This window comes from Coffea arabica, chromosome 2c, assembly GCF_036785885.1.
Source record: "Coffea arabica cultivar ET-39 chromosome 2c, Coffea Arabica ET-39 HiFi, whole genome shotgun sequence".
Lineage (NCBI taxonomy): Eukaryota > Viridiplantae > Streptophyta > Magnoliopsida > Gentianales > Rubiaceae > Coffea > Coffea arabica.
In genome coordinates, this window is record NC_092312.1 from 24,186,956 (window position 1) to 24,202,337 (window position 15,382).

The following is a 15,382-nucleotide window of genomic DNA, read 5'->3' on the forward strand; positions in this document are numbered from 1 at the left end:
CGCATGATTCACATTAAAATGTGGAGAGAACTGAACAGTTGTCGGTTATCGCAAAAGAAAGATGAAGATATTTATATAAAATTTATGTGTAGAGAGAGAGAGAGAGAGAGAGAGAGAGACTCAAGTCAATTTGAGTTAACAAAGTAGAAGTAGTGCCCTTTTGAAAATTGAGAAGATTGAGTGAAAGAGAGAGTGATGAGTAGGTTTGAAATGCCTTTTTGGATATCAAGAAGAGTGAGTGAAATATAAAGTAATGAATAGAATTGAAATGTCTTTTTGAAATCGAAAAGTGTGAGTGAAAGGGAGAGTGATGTGTAGGATTGAAATATTTTTTTGGATATTAAGAAAAGTGAGCGAAAGAGAAACTGGTGAGTAAAATTGAATAGGTGTGAAAGAGGGTAGGACAATTGTTAGATATGAGCATCCAACTAATGCACGTCATTATTTGACCTGCAATACAAAGTTTAACAATATAGGATGCTTAATCTTGATGGATAAGTGTGAACGATAATAGAACACAAAATTGTAGTTACGAAAATTCACAATTTAGTTTGTAATTAATTACAAGATATTCTCATTTGACTTAGATTTTGCAAAGCTAATTATGGGAACTAATTATAAAGATTAATCAAAACCAACTAAAACTATATTTATTGATTTGAGGGATTTTTCTATTTAGGTTATTAAAATATATAAAATGAAAGTGTAAACATAATAAAAAGCATAAAAAAACTGGTACATCAAAATCAAAATCTATAAGCTAGTTAAATAATAAACCAAAATAAGCCCTAAAGTATATTATACTCCCTCTGTCCCATTGAAACTGTTATACTTTCCATTTTGGTCTGTCCCAAAATATTTGTCACATACTCAAAATGGAAAACAAAAATTCTCTTGTTTCAATTTTTACCCTTCAAGATTCCCTCATTCTTTACTTTTATTAGTGGGGCCCCTTGATTTTCATTTGCTCTCAACTCAAGTTGCAAGACAGCCGTGAGATACACACAAGGTTTAAAGTGATGCGTGAGAATCACTCTCTGTTGGCGGATTGCATTTCTTGTAAGTAGCTTTGGCCCCACATGTCATTTTTGTCTTCTTGACCACTAATGACCACACATTCTAGTGGCAAAATCGGAAAACAAATCTGAAACTTAATACTGTGCATAAAACGTTCAGTTCCCAAAGCATGACAAAGTTTTCGGGACAGAGGGAGTATCATTCAAGAACAATTTCATTGATAACTATGCTGCCTCTCTTTGAGCGAAAGGGGTTGAGCGAGAAAGTGAGCGAATAGGTTGATTAGCAAGAAATTCAGTAAAAGTTGGGCATCAAAAGAAGTGATGGAGGATGAGAATTAGTATTAGGTCATAGAAGAAAAAGAATTTTTATATATAAATGTGATTCAAAAATCTTAGTATTGAAGATAATGATGAACTACTAATTGGACTTCAATTTTTATACCCTTTTCCCAACTATGAAATATATTTCCAAAAATAAATGACTGATAATCTATTGATTTATCAATTTATTATTTATTTTTAGTCAACACCTTTGAGAATAGGATAAATTTTGACAATATGAGAAAATGATAAACATAAATAGGTACTCCCATTTATTTCTTCTGCATTTGGTTTTTTCTTCAGATTGCATAAGTTTTACATTATTTAATCATTTTTCACTAAGTTTTGCTATCAAAATATAAATAATTTGCTAAATCGTATAATAAAACAATAATACACATAACAAGATATTGGAAACAAACATGCCTAATTAAAATTTGTTAAAATAGTTGCTTTATCATTTATTATTAGTTAAACTAGTCAACAATTCAATCCTCATCCAAACAACTAAAGTAGAACCTTTTTTCCACTACCTCATGCAATTAGGGAAGAGCCAATGTAATATCAAAGTTATTGTCAAAGAAGATGCCATACAATTTTTTTTTTCTTTTTAGCTGCTATACAAAATTATCAAAGAAGTAGCTTACATGAAGGCATCTAGTCTTAGAAGAGATCTTAATTGGCATGTTTTAATAAATTAACAATATTTCTTGCAAAATTTCACAATTAGTAACTAGGTCCACTCTGAACCCGAGATATTGTTTGATAACTTCAAAGCACCATGAAATAAACCTGAAGCAGATAGGCTCAATTTTGCTGATTATCAGCTTCTAGAGGAAGAAGACAAATACTATCGTTCCTGCGGCTGCATGGATGTCCAATTGTACATAAAGTTGTGATGGCATCACTTGTCTAGTACTCGAAAAACAACCTTGCTTCTTTGGCGGGGCCTAGGCATATGCACGTTAGACTTTTTTTATTATTTTTTAGAACAACAAAAATCCAGTAAATTTACAGCACATTTTCGTGGAAACAAGAATCATGTCAAATGTTCAAAGATAAGATTAGTATGCAACCAATAATATCAAACTTCAACAGAATAAAATTTAAATAAGAGAATGCAAAATTTTTTTAAAAATATTTTAAAAACTTGGATTTGATAGCTAATGCAAAAATAACAAGTGCAAGAGGTGATGCATATCTATCTTATATGCACAATGTATATCCCAAACTTCAGCTCATTGGTAGTGAAACACACACACATGCACACACACTTTTTCTCTCTCTCTTTCAGAGTTATGTCTAACATTCCATTGCCAAATAACCATTTCTCGATGTAAATGCATGAGTTTTTAACTTTTGATTTGATACCGCAGTAGATTTATATACAACAAATGACTCAAGAATGAAGTTAAGATCCTAGCAACTGCTAGTAGATTCTTCCTGTTCTAAACCCTATCACATCTAAGGTCTATTCTTCTTGTTCTCCAAATGGAGACAAATGAAAATTTTCCGTGGTATGTTAAGCATCGATCTTCCATTGCTTCTCTATGTTGATTTTCAAAAAATTCTCTTGATATAAATATTTCTTGATCAATTAGATAGAAGATAGTATAAATCTTGGAAGTTTTAGAGAAGTTTCCTTGAAGGATTAAGTTAGCATTTATTCAGTCAGTCCACACATTGGATTTTTTTAATATTGATCCTCTCTTGTCCCCCCTAAATTTTGATAATATTCCTTTAAATCCAACAATTGCCTCTCGAAAGTGTTAAAACCTTTTGCAATTTCTCTAACCAGTTCTAATGGAACATTGAAACAATATATTACACAATGCTATTTTTTTTTCTTTCTAATGTTTTGTTTTATGTAACATTGAACTTTTTTAGATGTTAAATAATAAGAATTACAAGCGAAATAAACATTCCTTTGACAATCCAGTTCTGTACAAATGACTAGCCCAGTTTATATACTAGATTTTTACATTTTGAAGTCTTTTGCATGTTTTAAAGTCCTATACAATTTTATAAGAGAGAATTATTGTTGATAAGTGTATATTTTATGTGTTTTAAATATTTTTTATTATTTAGTTTTGGTGTGTTTCATATTTTTAGCTAATTAACTAAGTTTCTAGTGAAAATATATATTTTGTGATTTAAAGTGTAAAAATTGCATTTCTATGGATTTTAATGGTGAAAACTTCATGTTTTTGTAGGTTTAAGGATTCAATCATTAAACGGCATGAATTCGAAAGATAATTGGATGATTGATGATGGTTTTGAAGTGATAAAAGAGAATATGAAGTACAAGAGATGAAATGCAATTAAAGAAAGTTTTCCAACTTTGATACCTTGTGGTATTTTGACTATATCTTAAATTACAAGCATTAGATTGAAATGATTCATATACTATTTTAAAGTAAGAGATAGATCTACAATTGGTATGAAGAGATCCAAGTCCAATTTAGTCATTTTACTAGGCAAAAAGTCTAAATACAAAAGTGCAATTTTATTGTCGAAAGTTGAAACAGAGTTAAGACAGTCAAAAGTATTTTAGTCATTTATCAATCCACAAATCTTCGAATTGAATGATTCTTGATGCATTTGAAAGATAAGTTAAAGGGCTACAACTTTTATGTTGTATAAAAGAGCTATTCAGCCTCTAACATCGAGAAAATTTCAGTTGAAATTGGATCGAAAATAGAGCAACAATGAATTCTGCCCAAAAAGTGCAAACCTGCAAAGGAGAAAATATGGGGTACAATACGCGACCGAAGGTCTCATTTTTGAGGTCGCATATTCATTATTTTCAGCTACAAATTGCTCTGCAACTTGTTCTTTGTTCACACAACTTTCCAAATTAATTCTAGTAAGCAATTTCGACTGTATATAATCAAGAAGAGTTTGAAAACTTGGAGAACAACTCTTGGTGAGTTCAAAAGTCAACTTTATCAACCAAGAAACAACTCACCTTGAGTTTGAATCCTCTATAAATAGCAGCCTTTGGAAACTACTTTCATAACTTTGGAAAGTTAGAGAAACTCAACAAAAATGTAGTTTTCATTAGAATTTTCTTAGTTCATTAATTAGAGTAGTCTAGTATAGGCAGTGTAGTTTATCCTCCTTATATTTGTAGTTAGATTTGGATAAAGAATCAAGGAGCAAAAATGAAGAGGTTGATCTTATATGACAAAGGTGATATCTCTTCTACTGCTTTCTCTCTTGTATTTAATTTCATGTTTAGCTATAATACAAGTTTGGATTTGTGTTTTTATCATGTTTAGTTAAAGTTTATATTTAGAGTTATGGATGAACTTACTATATCTTATTGGTGAATTTTGCTTGGTTATTTGATGATATTATTTTAAACAAGTTATTTATCACTTTTGCTTTTCTAATCATGATTAACCGGCTATTAATTATGATAATCTTAAAGTGTTAAATTTGCAACGAGAATTGAGATTTAACACTAGTTCAAGGAAGTGATAAATCTAGAGAATTCACTCACGAGAGTAGAGGAGTACCTTTGTGGCTTTAGTGACTTGTTTCATGTAATTTCATAGAAGGAATGAGAATGTAGTTAATTTCATAACCACGAGAGTAGGTATGACTTAGTTACAAGTATAGTTGATTCACTACAAGAGTAAATTCACATACATTAGGAAATTACGCCATAATTAGCCAAGATAATAGCATTTACTTAACTCGTAATTTCATTTACAAGAGTAGCGAGGAATTCCATATTTCTATGAGTTTTCTAATGTTATTTTTATCATTTTTATCTCATGTTTATAGTGTAGATTTAATCTTTTGCATTTCTGATAGTCTAAATAATAAAGGAGTTTAAAAATCATTGGTAGTTGATAATCTTCTCTGTGAGATCGACACCTAATATCTCTATATTCAATAAACGATTCGTATACTTGCAAAAAATCGTATGTGGAGTATTTATAATTTTATAAATATAAAATTTGATTGTGGATGAGTTAATTGCATATGTATACCTTATGCTCGTCAAGTTTTTGCTGCCGTTGCTGGCAAAGATTTGCTCAATATCGGAGTTAAGAACAAATTTATTAATTTAGATATTTTTACTTGTTTTTCTTGTATCTGTTATGTCCAGTGTCTTAATTGTTATGTTTAGTGTCTTGTCGAGTCTTTTATTTTGTGTTTAGTGTCGAGTTTTTATATGTGTCGAGTTATCTATTATCTTTGACTAAACTTGTTTTTGAGTTATTTTGAAAACATGTTTTGGGGTTCAAGAAGAGTAGAATACATGGATGGACAATGGTTGAGAAATGAAAGATCGACAATGAATGGTTATCATGTGTAAAATTTCTTGGATAGAGGTAATCAACAAATTATCGAAGGTATGTCTTTTGAAAATGGTTTAAAGTACTTAAAGGTTAAATTTGATGTTATAATATTAAAAGTCCAATTGAATACCATTATGCATGAGATTGAACAAAAGAGGAATGTCAATACTTTCAATTCTTATCATGTAATTTATGACTTATGTGGCGGTTATCATGCTACTCATACGTGTAGGCAAGCACAAAATGTGAATAATTATAATGAATTGGGGCATTACAATCCTTGTTTTGATTAATATGGTGTCAATTGGGATAATTCTTCTACTTATGATTGGAATAATCAATGCACTTATAGTGATTTTTCATGTTTTTATGATTTTCAACCCGAATGTGTCTAATATGAATCAAAACCGTCTTGAGAATTAGCAATAGAAAAGTTAGTTAATGCATCTTTACCTTGGCAACTAGAAAGTAAACCATTAGCTAATGATTCTAAACCATCTTGGAAGTTAGTTATAGAAAATTCTTCTAATGAATTTGATTTAATTATAGAAAGACTAATTAATGCAACTTCCGACCGTTTTGATAGGGTTGAAGAAAAATTAAATGAATTAACTTCTCAATTTGGTAGAATACAAGGCCAATTGCATGAGTTGTATGAAGTTATATTTTCTAATAATATACAAGTTGACCCTATTATGAATGGTGGGAATGTTGTATGTGACAATGAATTATATTTTGATCAAAATGATGAATCTAATTTGAGTTTCAATGAAGAAATGTTCATTTCACATGATAATACCTTTGGATCTAACCTTGAATCTCAAGAGGTGAGTCTTAACAAATCATTGATAACCCCTCTTGAAGAGTATGTTAAAAGTATATGTTCTAAATGTATTGTTGCCTAAGAAACCCTCATGGCATCTCCTTTGATTAGTATTCAAGTGATATATATTCAAGATAATATCTATGAATCACTTGAAACAGGTAAGCCGCTTCCACCTCTCACATCATTAGAATACGTGACTTTTGTTATTAAGTCATCTTTTAATGATTCACCACGTCCTAAAATAGTGGATTATTTTTTAACAAAACCTTTTTAAAAAATGAGGTGAAATAGTCAAGCTAATGACTATAAAGAAGTACTTGTTGGGAGGCAACACAATGTTTGTTTAAGTTTATGTTATTTTGGTGTGATTTTATGTTTAAATTATTTTATTCTTTTTCTTTTATAGGTATTTGAAATAGAAGCAAAAGTGACCAAATGAGGTGGAAAATATGAAATTTGATCAAGGAACTCCATCCCTTGATTTGAGTAAAAGTTGTTTTTAATTTGTTAAAGAGGATTAAAATGCATGTTTTGATCATTTTACATGTGCGTGTATTGAATATTTTGGCAAAAAAATGTCTAGAATGCATTTTGAGTAATTGGGATAAAGGCATAATTTTTGGAAAGTTAGAAATTTTTGCAGAAAAATTACAGAATTAAGAAAATGAAGGTATCAAAATGCAACTTCATGTCGTGTTTTCCCAGTTGCATTTTGCATTCTGTAAATTTTCAACAGAAAACACAATTACAAAAATTCGACCCCAAGTAGTGTTTTCATGAGCCGCATATTTGACCTTGCAATTTCTCAACTGAAAACGTGACCTCAAGTTGTTGTTTTCTGCTGTTGCATTTTTAGGATTATTTTTAAAGAAAAATGCAAGTTCCTTGTTCATTCTTTTTTTCTTTTTTTTCTCATGTATTTTCTTGTATCTTGAGTAGCTTGTTGTACATTTTCTATAGGTACAGATCGCCGTTTTATATTTATTAACATCTTTGTTATTATCTTTGTTTCTCATTTTCGCTTCTTAAGTTTAATTACTAATGGTTACAATGGAACTCATGAAATTTTGGAGATAAGCGGACAACTGATTGTGACACTTCATGATGCGTCAATCGCAACATAAGGAAGTATTATTTTCTTTATTTTGGTTTCCTTTTTACACATTGATGATAATGTGTATTTTAAGTGTGAGGGGGAGAGAATTGAGATTATATACATTGTATGTGATTGACTTGTTGGTTGCAACTATTGGATTTATACTTTAATTTGTTCAAAAATTGGGTTTGTTGGCAGGAGTTTTGTCCATTTATAAGAGGAAACTCTACCAAAAGTTTTTCAAAATTTTGTCCAAAATTACAAATTTTTCCCACAAAGTTTCAATTTTTTCAATTTTATCCAAGGGTAACAAGTTCCAAACCATTAGTAATTCAAATTCCTTCTCCTTTGAGATAAATATATGTGGTTCGAAAACTTCTTTTCTCATTTAATTTGAAAATAACTATTATGTGATTATAATTTGTACATTTATAGGAAAGTATATCGTGTAAAATAGAGAAAATTATGTATAAATTTTGCAATTTTGATGAAATTTTTTCTTTTTATCTGATTTTACATAGTTAAGTGATTAATATGGTTAGTAAGTGTAATACTCTTCTTATGATTATTCTTTTGAAGGAATGTTATTATTTTTTATTTCAGAAAAAAAGAGAAAAAAAAAACAAAGAAGTAGAAAAAAAGAATAAAAAGAATAAAATTTGTTCTACTCCAATGGTTCTTGTACTTAGTAACCGGGAGTTTTCATCTTCAAATGTCGACATTCGCGTAAAACGATACTTGAATTAAGAGTATGTTAAGTGTTGAGTAATTGAAAATTTTCATCTAAAAATGTAGATTTTCATGTAAAAAGGTACTTTCATAATTTAAGTATATATTTAATTATGTTATATGAATAAATTCCTCTTTAAATTGAATAAAAAGATGATCATGGGTTTAGAAAGTATTACTATTGACCATAGGGATTACTTGCTTGTGAAATTAGGTAAAAATGAGAAATTGAGTTGAACTAGTTAAAATTATGGTATAATTGACTCTTATTTACTTGATATTATGAGTACTTGAACTTAGTTGAGTGATTGCATAATAGTTATTTACTTTGTTGTGAGGAAACGAAGTTGAATGGTGCACACGTGTTTATTTTTAAAATTTTGGATCATTATTGGTTTGTAATTCTTAATTGTTTAAGGACAAGCAATGGTTCAAGTGTGGAGAATTTGATAAGTGCATATTTTATGTGTTTTAAGTGTATTTTATTATATAGTTTTGGTGCTTTTTAGTCATGATTTTAGCTAATTAACTAAGTTTCAAATGAAAATATGCATTTTGTGGTTTAAAGTGTAAAAATTATATACCTATGAATTTTAATGGTGAAAATTTCATATTTTTGTAAGTTTAAAGATTCAATCGTTAAATGACATGAATTGACAAGATAATTGGATGATTTATAATGGTTTGAAGTGATAAAAAGAGAATATGAAGTGCAAGAGATGAAATACAATTAAAGGAAGTTTTTCAACTTTAATATCTTATGGTATTTTGGCTATATCTTGAGTTACAAGAATTGGATTGATGTGATTCTTATATCATTTTGAAGCTAAGATATAGATCTACAATTGGTGTGAAAACATCATAATCCATTTTAGTCGTTTTCCTAGTCAAAAAGTCAAAATACAGAAGTGCAATTTCATTGTTGAAAGCTAAAATAGAGTTCTGACTAGTCAAGGGTATTTTGGTCTCTTGGTCCACAGAGCTTCAAATTGAATGATTTTTTATGGATTGGAAAGTAACTCAACGAGTTACAATTTTCATGTTGTGTAAAAGAACTACTTCAGCCTCTAATATCAAGAAACTTTCAGTTGAAGTTGGACAAAAACAAAGTAAGGATGAATTCTGTCCAAAAAGTACAAACCTGCAAAGGAGAAAACGTGAGGTGCAATATGCGACCTAAGGTTGCATTTTTGAGATCGTGTGTTCATTATTTTCAGCTGCAACTTGTTCTTTGTTCACACAACTTTTCATCTCAATTCTAGCAAGCAATTTCGGCTGTATCTGATCAAGAAGAGTGTGAAAACTTAGAGAACAACTCTTGGTGAGTTCAAAAGCCAACTTTGCCAATTAAGAAACAACTCACCTTGAGTTTGAATTCTCTATAAATAGCAGCCTTTGGAGATTACTTTCATAACTTTGGAAGACAACAGAAACTCATAAAAAATGTAGTCTTCACTAGAATTCCCTTAATTCATTAGCTAGAGTAGTATAGTATAGGTAGTGTAGTTTATTCTCCTTGTATTTGTAGTTAGATTTGGATGAAAAATCAAGCAGCAAAGATGGAAAGGTTGATTTCATGTGATAAGAGTGATATCTCTTCTATTACTTTCTCTCTTGTATTTGATTTCATGTTTAGTTATAATACAAGTTTGGATTTGTATTTTTATCATGTTTAGTTAAAGTTTATGCCTAAAGTTATGGATGAACTTACCATATCTTGTTAATGAAGTTTGCTTGGTTATTTGATGATATTATTTTGAACAAGTTATTTATCATTTTCACTTTTTTAATCATGATTAACTGACTATTAATTATGATAATTTTAAGGTGTTAAATTTACAATGAAAATTAAGATTTAACACTAGTTAAAGGAAGTGATAAATCTACGGAGTTCACTTACGAGAGTAGAGGAGCACCTTTGTGGATTTAGTGACTTGTTTCATGTAATTTAATAGAAGGAATGAGTTTGTAGTTAATTTCATAACCACGAGAGTAGGTATGATTTAATTATAAGTATAGTTGATTCACTATGAGCGTAGGTTTCACATACATTAGGAAATTATGCCTTAACTAACTAAGATAATAGCATTCATTTAACTAATAAATTTATTTACAAGAGTAGTAAGGAATTTCATACTTTTATGAATTTTCTAGTGTTATTTTTATCACTTTTATCTCATGTTTATAGTGTAGATTTAATCTTTTACGTTTGTGATAGTCTAAATAATAAAGGAGTCCGAAAATTATTGATAGTTGACAATCTTCCTTGTGGGATCGACACCTAATACCCCTATACTGAATAAACAATTCGTATATTTGTAACAAATCGCGTGTGGAGTATTTAGAATTTTATAAATGTAAAACTTAATTGTGGATGAACTAATTATATATGTATACTCCGCGCTTGTCAATTATTTTGGTCCCCAATCTAATCATCCGTGTGCATATTTGGTCTACAATCTATTTCTAAAAGTAAATGTAGTCCCCAATCTTTCTAAGTTTGCTTGAGAGTGTGCAGTTGACGGATTTTGTCCAATTTTCAAGAAAAATGATGGCACGTGCAGTCACGTGCTTTGACTTAAAAGGTTTTCATTTTGGGTTAATTACTTTTACCTCTCTTGAGGTCTAACCAATTTACTAATTCAATCTTCAGATTTGGCCAAATGACAATCGGATCTTTGAAGGAATAAATGTGTATCAAAAACCACCTTAGAAAGAAAAGGTAGAAAATAGTAAAAGAAAATTGTACAAAAAAATAAAACAATAAATACTACAAGTTAGAAAAAAACAATCACAACAAAATTCTATACACAAAAGAAAAAATACACATATGTTTTGTCCAATAAAAGAAATACATTAAAATTAAAAAAGGGAACCAAAATGAGAATTACACGTTTGAAAAAAATCACAAAATTCGTCTAAATCTTCTTTGAACAAAAAAAGAAAAACAAATTTTTTGAGAAACATTTTTTGAAATGAAAGAAATGCTTACTCAAAAATCAAAAAATTAGAAACTAGATGACATTATATTTTTTACCAAAAATAGAATATACTATATGCCTAGAAGAAACCTAGAACTACATCAAATCAAAATGGCAAAACTGGTCTAAAGCTTGACGAAGGCCGTTAGATGGCTAAGCATTGTAGGAAATTTGAAATCAAGGTTGATGAAGGGTTTTGGAGTTACGGGACTTTGGTTCTTAATTCATGAATCTTTGAACTCGTAGTCGGCGGCACTGACCCACCACTACCACCAGTTGGAGAACCTTGCTTAAATTAGCCATATAAGAGTCATCCATATCCCCCATGATCTGGCATAGAATAGATTGCTCTTGGCTTGAGGATATTGTCATGGACTCGGGTAGAAAATACTCCCACTCCTCCATTTTGCATGTTTCAATGGCCACTATGACAGTGGTGCCAACACTCAACTCAAGAGTTAATGGCAGTGTGGAATAGGTTGGAGTTCACAGTCAGCAACAACATCCAATTCAGACAACATTTGAGCTAGTGTTAGTAAAGAGGGCATCTTTGGGCCATTTGATTGATGAATTTCCTTAAACTGTCATCACCTCGGTTATATATGTAGAGGTAGCACCATCGCCGCCACCACCAGCTGCACCTCTAAGCTGTTGCAGCTGCCACTCTTTCTACAAAAAATCACCTAGTTCACTATTTCTCCTCAAATTGGAAACACCATAATCCACCAAAAGAGAAAATAGGAAAGAAAGAAATTGAATATAACTCAAATTATACCAAGTGTATGTGACTGTCCTAAATTAGAGAAACCCACTACAAATATCTCAAATTGAGTTAGTGGTAGCAGAGGGGCCAGTTGTAGAGGCGATGGGCGTCAAACAGTTATCACCGAAGTTCAGCCCCTGCAGGTGGAGTTGCTGTCCTTTTTTTGCTACTATGGTTGCTCTTCTGAAAAAATAGTCAAGAATAGACAAGAAGTTGATTATGAGAGGTCCAAAACGAAAAGCATGCGAGTCATGGCACGTGACTTCCGTTAGAAATTTGACAAAATCTGTCAATAGTCCACTTTTGAACACAATTGAATAGATTGAGAACCACATTTACTTTCAGAAATAGATGAAGGATCAAATGCGCCACAGATGATAAATTGAGAACCAAAACTACAATTCTCCCATTTTATAAAATATGGTAAATTACACTTTACCCCGTAGTTTAGTACTTTTTCATATAACCCCCATATAGTTCAAAAATAATACATAATCCCCTCATAGTTTGAATTAAAGTATCAAAGTGACGAAATTTGCAATTCATAGCGAAGTCAACTGAAATGTCAAAAATATCTCTATATAAAGTTGAAAATTATTTATTTACCGTAGGAGGGTTATGTGTGTATTTTGAAAAGTATAAGGAGGTTATATCGTAAAATATAAAACCATATGGGGTTAGGGTGTCACACATATCATGTTTATATATTTTGATCATTTCAGCTATAATACTCACAATAAGATATTGGAAACAAATATGTCTAATTAAAATTTGTTAAAATAGTTGCTTTATCATTTGTTATTAATTAAACATGTCAACAATTCAATCCTCATCCAAACATCTAAAGTAGAACCTTTTTTTTACTACCTCCTGACATTGGGGAAAAGCCACTCTAACATCAAAGTTATTGTTAAAGAAGGTGCCATACAATTTTTTTTTTATTTTTAGCTGCCATACAAAATTACCAAAGAAGTGGCTTACATGAAGGCATCTAGTCTTAGAGAGATCTCACTTGGCCTGTTTTAATAAATTAACAATATTCCTTGCAAAATCTCATGACTAGTAACTAGGTCAAACTCAAAATTGCCAAGAGAGACTAATGAACCACACCGGATACATAGAATTAGACTATACAAAAATTTAACCTCTATGCAGGATTCGAAAGATGGCGTCAGGAAAAGGGTTTAGCTTCTTACACTCTCTGAAGCTGAGATATTACATTATAGCTTCAAAGTAGCATGAAATAAACCTAAAACAGATATGTCCAATTGTACATAAAGTTGATGATTAGCTTCTAGAGGAAAAAGACAAATACTCTTGTTTCTACGGTTGCATGGATGTCCAATTGTACATAAAGTTGTGATGACATCACCTGTCTAGTACTCCAAAAACAACCCTGCTTCGCAGACGAGTCCTAGGTACATGCACATTAGACTTTTATTATTTTTGTTAGAACAATAAAAATCCAATAAATTTACAGTACATTTTCATGGAAACAAGAATCATGCCAAATGTTCAAAGATAAGATTAGTATGCAACCAATAATATCAAATTTCAATAGAAATACAGTTAAAATAAGATAATACAAAGTTTTATTAAAAAAATTCTACAAACTTGGATCAGATATCTAATGCAAAAATAATAAGTGCAAGCGGTGATGCATATCTGTCTTATATGCACAATGCATATCCCAGACTTCAACTCATTGGCAGTGAAACACACACACACACACACTTTCTCTTTCTATCTCTCTCTCTTTCAGAGTTATGTCTAATATTCCATTGCCAAATAACCATTTCTCGATGTAAATGCATGAGTTTTGAACTTTTGATTTGGTACCACAGTAAATTTATATACAACAAATATCTCAAGAATGAAGTTAAGATCCTAGCAAGTGCCAGTAGATTCTTTCTAAACCCCATCACATCTAAGGTCTATTCTTCTTGTTCTCCAAATGGTGAAAAATGAAAAATTTCTGTGGCATGTTAAGAATCATCCATTGCTTCTCCGTGTTGATTTTGAGAGTATTTTTTCTTGATATAATTATTTCTTGATCAATTGGACTGAAGATAGTTTGATTATTGGAAGTTTTAGATTAGTTTCCTTGAAGGATTAAGTTGACATTTATTCAGTCAGTGCACACATGATTCCACCTAGCAGTACAAACTTTGGCGATCCAATTTTGCTTATGAAATTTGTCAATGCCCCTTGATACTTAAGAAAACTTGCCATGGCTAGTTTGTATGAAACTAAGATTGGAAAGACAGATATACAAAGAAAATAATGCATTATTACTCATTGTTAATATGTCATTATTTGAATGATCTTACAAAAGTAAGTGAACTAATGTATTAAATACTAAACTTTTTGTATTACCAAACAATCTTTATACGTCAATGCTCATGTGTTACAAATATGAACCTAATAGCATTTTTCAATATTAACCAAAAAAGCATCATCCATTGGTTTTCTCAAAATTGATCATTATTGTTTGTTATTAGCTCAAAGCCTCAACAACCATTAGTATAAACTAAACTCTGCAACCATAGCTGAAATCACAATAGTTATTCTTCAGCTTTTCGGCCATGAAAAGATACTAGCTAATTTGCTAGGATAGGCTGTTTTGGGCCAATAGTCTCGACTTTTGTTCCATCAAAAATTTCATGGAACACAAATATTGAATGCACTGCAATGTAAGACCAATATATAACAAATATAAACTTGGAAAAACAAAAAAAAAAGATTACAACTGTAATTGATTTTTATGTCAAATACTACAAATAATAATTAAAAAAAACTCTCACAAGAAAATATATACGTAAAAAAAATTATTAAATGAGGATTTCTTGAGGCTACCTAGGTATTGCTTACATTTTTTATGTTTCTTTTTCTTAAAAGTCAACATGCATAGTGTTTTCGTGGCACTCAAATCATGTTTTCTTAAAAACAAAAAAAAAGTATATTGTATCCATGTTTTAGGCAATTGAAGATTGAAATGATATAAAAGAAATTTTAATAGCAATTTCTTCATTTTTTAACATAACTGAAAAAAGAATAATTATAACTGGATGATCAACTAACCTTCTCAAAAGATAATTGCTACAAGGTGTTATGTGCTGCTGACATTTTTTTTTGTTGCATGTATTAATACATTCACTTTAGAATTCCTGAAGAAGTGTCTAACATAGGATGATCCAGGGACGGTTGAGTAGTGGCGGAGCCATGTTCATCTCTGGGGTCCAATTGCAGCCCCTCAATTTTTCTTTCTAATGTTTTGTTTTACGAAACATTGAACTTTTTTATGTTCAATAATACGAATTACAAGCGAAATAAA